This window comes from Haliotis cracherodii, unplaced genomic scaffold (assembly GCF_022045235.1).
Source record: "Haliotis cracherodii isolate W230 unplaced genomic scaffold, xgHalCrac1.p SCAF_5, whole genome shotgun sequence".
Taxonomy (NCBI): domain Eukaryota; kingdom Metazoa; phylum Mollusca; class Gastropoda; order Lepetellida; family Haliotidae; genus Haliotis; species Haliotis cracherodii.
The window spans coordinates 59,753,931-59,762,582 of NW_027266308.1; the positions used below are offsets into that span (position 1 = coordinate 59,753,931).

At 38.4% G+C, this 8,652-nt stretch overlaps 1 pseudogene; it reads left to right on the forward strand.

Moving 5' to 3' along the window:
• Positions 1-6,219: 6,219 nt before the first annotated feature.
• On the forward strand, positions 6,220-8,652 carry LOC139441997 (toll-like receptor 4; annotated as a pseudogene).

Here is an 8,652-nt window from a genome sequence, read left to right on the forward strand (position 1 = left end):
GAAACATTTGGATATGCTATCAGAAGCTCTCATAGCATTGCAATATCCTCTGCTTCTTCTCTGGGAGTATCGCCAGGCGCGATACAATCGTCCTATATTATGTAATGTTTTTTAACGTTTGGCAAAATTGCCACAAAAATCAAATCACGTTGTTCTGTTTTTTTTCAGGCATGAGATAATCAAACACAACAATGTCGTCGTTTGGATTCGAATTTCATTCGATGTGTTTCGAGGACAATAATTCGTTATTATATGGAGTTTGCCGTGCCTAATCACATATTGTACATAGGATGCAAACTATTCTAATAATTAAGTTTTATATCCACGTCTCAATTCATTTTCTGCTGCAATTCCTTTTCCATTGTATAAAACCTGCCTCTGTTTAATAAAGAGTGCCTATCAGCACCACTTTTCCATATGACCGGGTTGTGTTTTTGAGAAAATAAGTATTTTGAATGATCATTTTATGCTACAGCATAATACTAATTATATGTGAAATGAAACGAAACTATGTAATTGTGATTCTGTAAATAAACATGTCTGTCTGAAAATATGCTATGCTTGTACTCAATGGTCAAGTGGATAGCGTGGCCATGTCACACCGAAAGACGTTCAAAGATGTAAGTTGTTATCTTGTCATGCGATCAGCTTTAAGGGGATAAAACAAGGATCCGGACTGATCGGCTCGGAGTCAGTATATTGTGTCTGAGTGGGGTATTCTTGTTAAACCGCCTCCGTGGTCTAGTGGTAGAGCGTCCGCCCGGAGAGCGGAAGGTCCGGGGTTCGATCCCCGGCCGCGTCATACCAAAAGACGTTGAAAGATGGTACTTGTTGCAACCCGATTTACAGGTAGCCCTCGGAGTTGGAATTCGGTTTGCTCCGATTATCTGAAACAAAACTATGTAATCGTGATTCTGTAAATAAACATGTCTGTCTGAAAACATACCATGCTTGTACTCAGTGGTCTAGTGGATAGCACCATACCCGTGCTCGTGACTTTTGGTAAACATCTGCATCACTTCGGGCTTCCCTCCCACATAAAGCTGACACACCGTGATATAACTGGAACAATGTTCGGAGTTCAACCCATTTCGTTGTAATCATGTGACTAAACTTGTCGCTATATGGCTGAACCAATATATAACTTACTATGACTAAACTTTCAAGATTGCCGTTCAGATCGACATGCTCTCAAGGAAAATATATGTAATTTACATCTTTTCCTGAAACTGTTGAAATTTAGAAGAAATACAATATTTACTTCTGTAACATAATCATTCCTTGTTTATCAGAACCATGCGCTTAATAAACAAACGACCACCATGTACAGTCACAAAATTTTCGCTTGTGAATTACGACTCTGAGGAAAAAGTGATCACTGATAATTATAGCACTTCATGACCTGTTGGCGTTTTATTATCCTTGACTCTCCACATCCTGTTACGATGTCTCACACGTTGTTACCGCTTCCTCATCACAGAGGATGAGTCACAGGTTGGTCACAGTTGTTTTAGGCATGAACTATGTTTAAAGGCACTTGTTTGAATGAATGTATGGATGTTGTTTTTGCCACATTCAGCAAGAATATTACAACTGCCTTCAATACGCCTGTCTAGGCCCAGTCATTGTATAATAACATAGACAACGAACAACGCCATCGAACAACGATGCCAAACAATCAGCCAGGGAACCATTGTGACCAACCGATCCTCATGTAAACTCGATCATTACTTTAAGCATTGTGTGCTGGTGATCTGTTCTGGAATACCCATGTGGGCATTCGTAGCTGTTTAAAAGAAATAACTCACACTTACACTCCAACCAGGATAAGTGTTGAACATCACCTGAATGCAGAAGTGTTCATCTTGTGACATGGGTACATTTCTGGTGTCCCCCGTCGTGATATTGCTGTAATATTGCTAAAGGCGGCGTAAAACCATACTCACTCACATACTCACATTTTAAAACATATGAGAGGTGGGGTTTAACCAGCATATAACTAGACGTGGTCTTGAGAACAGAGCACATGCCAGAACTCTTGCGAAGTTAAGACAAGTTGGTCACAGAGAGTAGTTGGATGGGTGACGGTATTTGACAGGCTTGACTCATGAGCGTCATACCTCACACTAAAACACGTGTTGCACTTGATACCTTCTTTATCAGAACACTTGTAAATTTGCTCCTTAAAGGGCGACCCAAACGAAAAATTAAACAATATAAATTGCGATCTTGTGTTAGTTGTGTACATATGTAATTATGTAATTTGTGTTAATAGTTTATATAACTATGTAAATTTGTGGCAAAAATATATATATATATATATAATTTGTGTCAATAGTGTACCTATGTAATTTGTGTGAAATAGTGAATATATGTAATTTGTATCTGATCCCCAGCCACGATCAAGGAAGTTAGAGTGCGTGACTAACCATGTCATATCTAGTGTTCACAGCCTCGTTTCTATTTCTTCCCCACAGATATCTATACGTCTTCTGCGCACGATGGTGTAACTTTCTCCGGCTGAGCCTAGTACTCTACGAGTTTGTTTCAGCATTATTCAAGAAACACCACGGCGGGAACAAAACGGGCTTCATTGTACATATGTGGGGAATCACACGAGCCGGTTTCTTCTAAACAAGAGGCTACCCGAAAGTTCCACGCAGAGTGTCAAGGTTAGTCTCTTACGTTACCGTTCTCTGTTGTGTTTTCAGGATTTCATTGCCTTGTATGATACTTGATCTTTACTAATGATTAATCTGTTCCTGTGATCTAATTAGAACATCAAAACTCGATTAGACATTCATTTGCGAAATGTACACTTTATGTCAGTAAGCCAGAGTATATTTATTGTACCCACGAGCTATGAAAAACTGGGAAGAATCTAGTATGCGTGTCAGACATGAATACAGTTTCTATGTATGACGTGAATCTAGTATGCATGTATTACATGAATCTAGTTTGTTTGTTTGTTGTTTAACGCCGCACTCAGCAATATTCCAACTATATGACGACGGTCTGGGAATCCAGTGATTGACATCATGAGCATCGATCCACGCAATTGGGATATGATGACATGTATCAACCTAGTCAGCGAGCCTGATCCCCCGATCCCGTTTGTCCACTCTGACGACAAGCCTTTTACTGCAAGCATGGTTTGCTGAAGACCAATTCTACCCCGGATCTTCATGGGACACACGAATATTGTCTGCATGTCAGACATAAATACAGTTTCCCTGTATGATATGAATCTAGTGTACATGTATTACATGAATCTAGTGTACATGTATGACATGAATCTAGTATGCATGAATGACATCAATCTAGTATGCATGAATGACATGAATCTAGTGTGTGTGCATGTATGACATGAATCTAGTATGCATAAATGACATGAATCTAGTATGCATAAATGACATGAATCTAGTGTGTATGTATGACGTGAATCTAGTGTGCATGTATGACATGAGTCTAATATGCATGAATGACATTAATCTAGTATGCATGTATGACATGAATCTAGTATGCCTGTATGACATGAATCTAGTATGCATTATGACATGAATCTAGTATGCATGAATGACATGAATCTAGTGCACATGTATGACATGAATCTAGTATGCATATATGACATGAATCTAGTATGCATGTATGACATGAATCTAGTGTGCATGTATGACATGAATCTAGTATGCATTATGACATGAATCTAGTATGCATGTATGACATAGATCTAGTATGCATGTATGACATGAATCTAGTATGCATGTATGGCCTGAATCTAGCATGCATTATGACATGAATCTAGTATGCATGTATGACATGGATCTAGTATGCATGTATGACTTAAAACTAGTATGCATGTATGACATGAATCTAGTATGCATGTATGACATGGATCTGGTTTGCATGTAAGACATGAATCTGGTTTGCATGTAAGACATGAATCTAGTATGCATGTATGACATGAATATAGTATGCATGTATGACATGAATCTGGTTTGCATGTAAGACATGAATCTAGTATGCATGTATGACTTCAATCTAGTATGCATGTATGACATGAATCTAGTATGCATGTATGACATGAATCTAGTATGCATGTATGACTTGAATCTAGTATGCATGTATGACATGGATCTGGTTTGCATGTATGACATGAATCTAGTGCGCGTGTAAGACATGAATCTAATATGCATGTATGACTTCAATCTAGTATGCATGTATGACATGGATCTAGTATGCATGTATGAACTGAATCTAGTATGCATGTATGACTTCAATCTAGTATGCATGTATGACATGGATCTGGTTTGCATGTATGACATGAATCTAGTATGCATGTATGACATGAATCTAGTATGCATGTATGACTTGAATCTAGTATGCATGAATGACTTGAATCTAGTGTGCATGTATGACTTTAATCTAGTGTGCATGTATGACTTGAATCTAGTTAGTATGTATGATGTGAATCTAGTGTGTGTGTATGACGTGAATCTAGTGTGCATGTATGACTTGAATCTAGTGTGTATGTATGACGTGAATCTAGTGTGTATGTATGACGTGAATCTAGTGTGCATGTATGACATGGATCTGGTTTGCATGTAAGACATGAATCTAGTATGCATGTATGACTTCAATCTAGTATGCATGTATGACATGAATCTAGTATGCATGTATGACAAGAATCTAGTATGCATGTATGACTTGAATCTAGTATGCATGTATGACTTGAATCTAGTGTGCATGTATGACATGAATCTAGTGTGCATGTATGACTTGAATCTAGTTAGTATGTATGATGTGAATCTACTGTGTGTGTATGACGTGAATCTAGTATGCATGTATGACATGAATCTAGTTTGCATGTATGTCATGAATCTAGTGTGGATGTATGACATGGATCTAGTATGCATGTATGACTTGAATCTAGTGTGCATGTATGACGTGAATCTAGTGTGTATGTATGACGTGAATCTAGTGTGCATGTATGACATGGATCTGGTTTGCATGTAAGACATGAATCTAGTATGCATGTATGACTTCAATCTAGTATGCATGTATGACATGAATCTAGTATGCATGTATGACATGAATCTAGTATGCATGTATGACTTGAATCTAGTATGCATGTATGACTTGAATCTAGTGTGCATGTATGACATGAATCTAGTGTGCATGTATGACTTGAATCTAGTTAGTATGTATGATGTGAATCTACTGTGTGTGTATGACTTGAATCTAGTATGCATGTATGACATGAATCTAGTTTGCATGTATGACATGAATCTAGTGTGGATGTATGACATGGATCTAGTATGCATGTATGACTTGATTCTAGTGTGTATGTATGACGTGAATCTAGTGTGTATGTATGACATGAATCTAGTGTGCATGTATGACATGGATCTGGTTTGCATGTAAGACATGGATCTAGTATGCATGTATGAGATTAATCTAGTGTGCATGTATGACATGAATCTTGTGTGTATGTATGACTTGAATCTAGTGTGCATGTATGACGTGAAGGGAGCCTGGGTAAAATCGAGACTTGCATCAATCAGTGTTTTTCAATACAGAAAGTGCTTGGCGGAAGGGAAAATAAAACAGAACAGGGACTGTGAAGTATCCATTGCAACCGCGTGGTTGTTACATCCGTCTCTTCTTTTCCTAACTTGCAGGAAAGCTAAAGCTTAGGGTTGTCATTTATGTTACTTCAAATGACACAATAGATTGTTAAAACATCAAATTTACTCAGATGGCATATTTTAGAGCTGTTGGAAATAATTGACAAAAATGTGCAATATCAAGCTTCAACATTCATCTTAGTTCCTGACTAAAAACCATTACAACAATTCAATCTCGTTTCGGTGTAAGTCTTGTAATATGCAAACTATTGAAGACTTATACTACTTTCCTCTTGTATGTGCACTATATTCCGCTATCAGAAAGAAATATGCTTTACATCCAAATCCAAATGACCCAAAGATTATGATATTTCAGTATATGTTAAACAGTAAAATTAAGTTGTTATACAAAACTGTCCTATATATATTAACCACGCACCGTTGTATAGACAAAAATGTGTATGTAGCGTTGACAATGTCGGTATCACCTCTGTTCTATATGTACTAAAGGCTTGTGGACGTGAAGTGTTTGAACGAAGATTGATTGGTTGAATTATTATTGATGTACTCTCTCATCTATTTTCTTTACAGTATGGGTTCCATCGACGCCTGTCATCTGGGTTTGATATACACGATAGCAACATTGTCCTTTGTGGAAACCGACCAGCTTGCATTGACGCGTCCGTGTACCGTGGATTCACTGGAATACATCGCTGACTGCCGTAACCGGAACCTCTCCGACATACCCCATGGCCTTCCAGTGAACATCAACACCTTACTTCTCAGGAACAACACCATCAACATAAAACACTTGTCTTCTGGCTTGTCTCGATTCTCTCATCTTTACCATCTTGATTTGTCCTTCAATCAACTGCGTGGTTTGCAACCAAGAACATTCATTCATCTTACACGCCTTGAAACTCTGAACTTAGAAGGCAATCACCTCCCTCTTAACAGTTCGGCATATCCTAATGCCACGTTTCAGGGTCTTCATAACCTTCAGTCCTTGAAGATAAACAACAACATCAATGATGAGGATCAATTCTCAGATATGGAATATCCAGGACATGTATTAGCAGAGTTATCTGCCCTTGAAGAATTGTTTATTGATGGTATACCTTCAGGTGTATTTGGTGAGGAGTTTCAATCTCTCAGGAAGCTTAGAAATTTAACGTTGTCTGGGTGGATAGGTACATGTAATATTGGAAACATAAGTTCCGACTACTTTAGAAATCTGAAACATCTGACTTATCTGAACATGACGGGTTGTTCTATATCACACATTGAAAGACAGGCTTTAGCTAATTTAGATAACATCACAATTCTTGACATATCCGGCAATACACGATCGGATACGAGGCATGTTGAAAATATTTTGTGTGGTCTCCAAAATTCCTCGGTTGAAATTTTGAAACTGAATGCCATGGTCAGTGAATATGCAACATGTATTGTTTTCACCAACTTAATGGCGCAGCATCTTCACCGCACCAATTTAAGGGAACTGTATTTTAATGATAATTATTGTTACCGCTGAAAAAGAATTATTGTCCCTTCGTCCCAAAAGTCTAGAGGTACTTTCCATTAGGAAAAGTAGACTTGTGTATGGCACTTTCTTTGAATATTTGAACCAACTGGAAAACGTGCGGATGATTGACCTAAGCGAAAGTATTGGCAGTTCTGTTCCCGTCATTCATGGATTATCATTTAGTCTTCCTCCTAAACTGGAGACTTTCTTCTGTGACGACAGCACATTTAGGGTATGTTTTGTCAATGTCAACTTCACCTCAAACAATCTAAAGAAAATTAGTTACAGGAAAAACGTCATTACCTACTGGGCTGGTCCAATGTATGGCTTCAACCATTTAACTGAAATAGACGTATCAGAAAACTTCTGCGATCGTATTGATGATGGTTGTCTGAAAGGTTTTCCTAGTCTTAAGATATTAAGAGCTAATAGTAACTACCTTGGGACTTTCTTAGGAAAGGAAAAAAAGGGACAGACGTTTGCTTATTCAACAACTCTCGAATTTTTAGATCTATCTTTGAACAGAATCCAGTTTTTACCAGTGAATGTGTTTCGAAACCTTGTCAGTCTGAAAACCTTGAACCTAAGTGAAAACAGTCTCACTAACCTGAAGGTGAAGGTTAGTCATATGACAAATTTGACATCTCTGAATTTAAGTTTAAATCAAATTCCATCCCTTGATCACATGTTTATGTCTCAACTGGACATAATCAAAAGCTCTGCTTTAAAAGTTGATCTTTCAGACAACCCACTTATCTGTTCCTGTGAGACATTACCTTTTGTAATATGGATGACACAGAGAAAGGACATATTTGCAAGTCAACAACTGTACAAATGTTCCTCACAATCTGGATGGTTATACAACAAAAATGTGTTTGAGATTCTTTCACAACTTCAACAAAATTGCACCTCTCATTTTGGCCTAGCGATGGGACTGTTTGTTTCTGTAACAAGTTTCCTCTGCATCTTGTGTGCTTCTATCCTCTACAGGTATCGATGGAAGTTGAGATACCTATATTACATAGCGCGGGGACGTTACCGAAATGTTGACCTGATCCAACACGGGAATGACAGGGAATATGAATATAATGCCTTTTATCGCCTACGCTAACGAGGACCGTGACTTTGCTCTGCACATGTTCATCGAGAAGCTTGAAAGAGAAGGCAATCTTCAACTGTGTCTTCATCATCGTGATTTCATTCCAGGCGAGCCAATAGCTGCCAACATCCTGTCAGCCATTCGAAACAGTAAATTTGTTGTCATAGTGCTCTCCCCTAACTTCATGGACAGTTACTGGTGCAGATACGAGTTTGAGATGGCCCGGATGGAGGGTCTGTACACTGAGAGGAACAAAGTTGTCCTGGTGAAGTACCAGGAGGTCCTGCCCAACCTTGTGCCTAGGGACTTGTGTTACACAGACCTTCCTGGAATACCCACAGACCATAGAAGACCAGGACACGTTCTTGATTTCTCTGAAAGATGCCCTTGTAACACCTTGA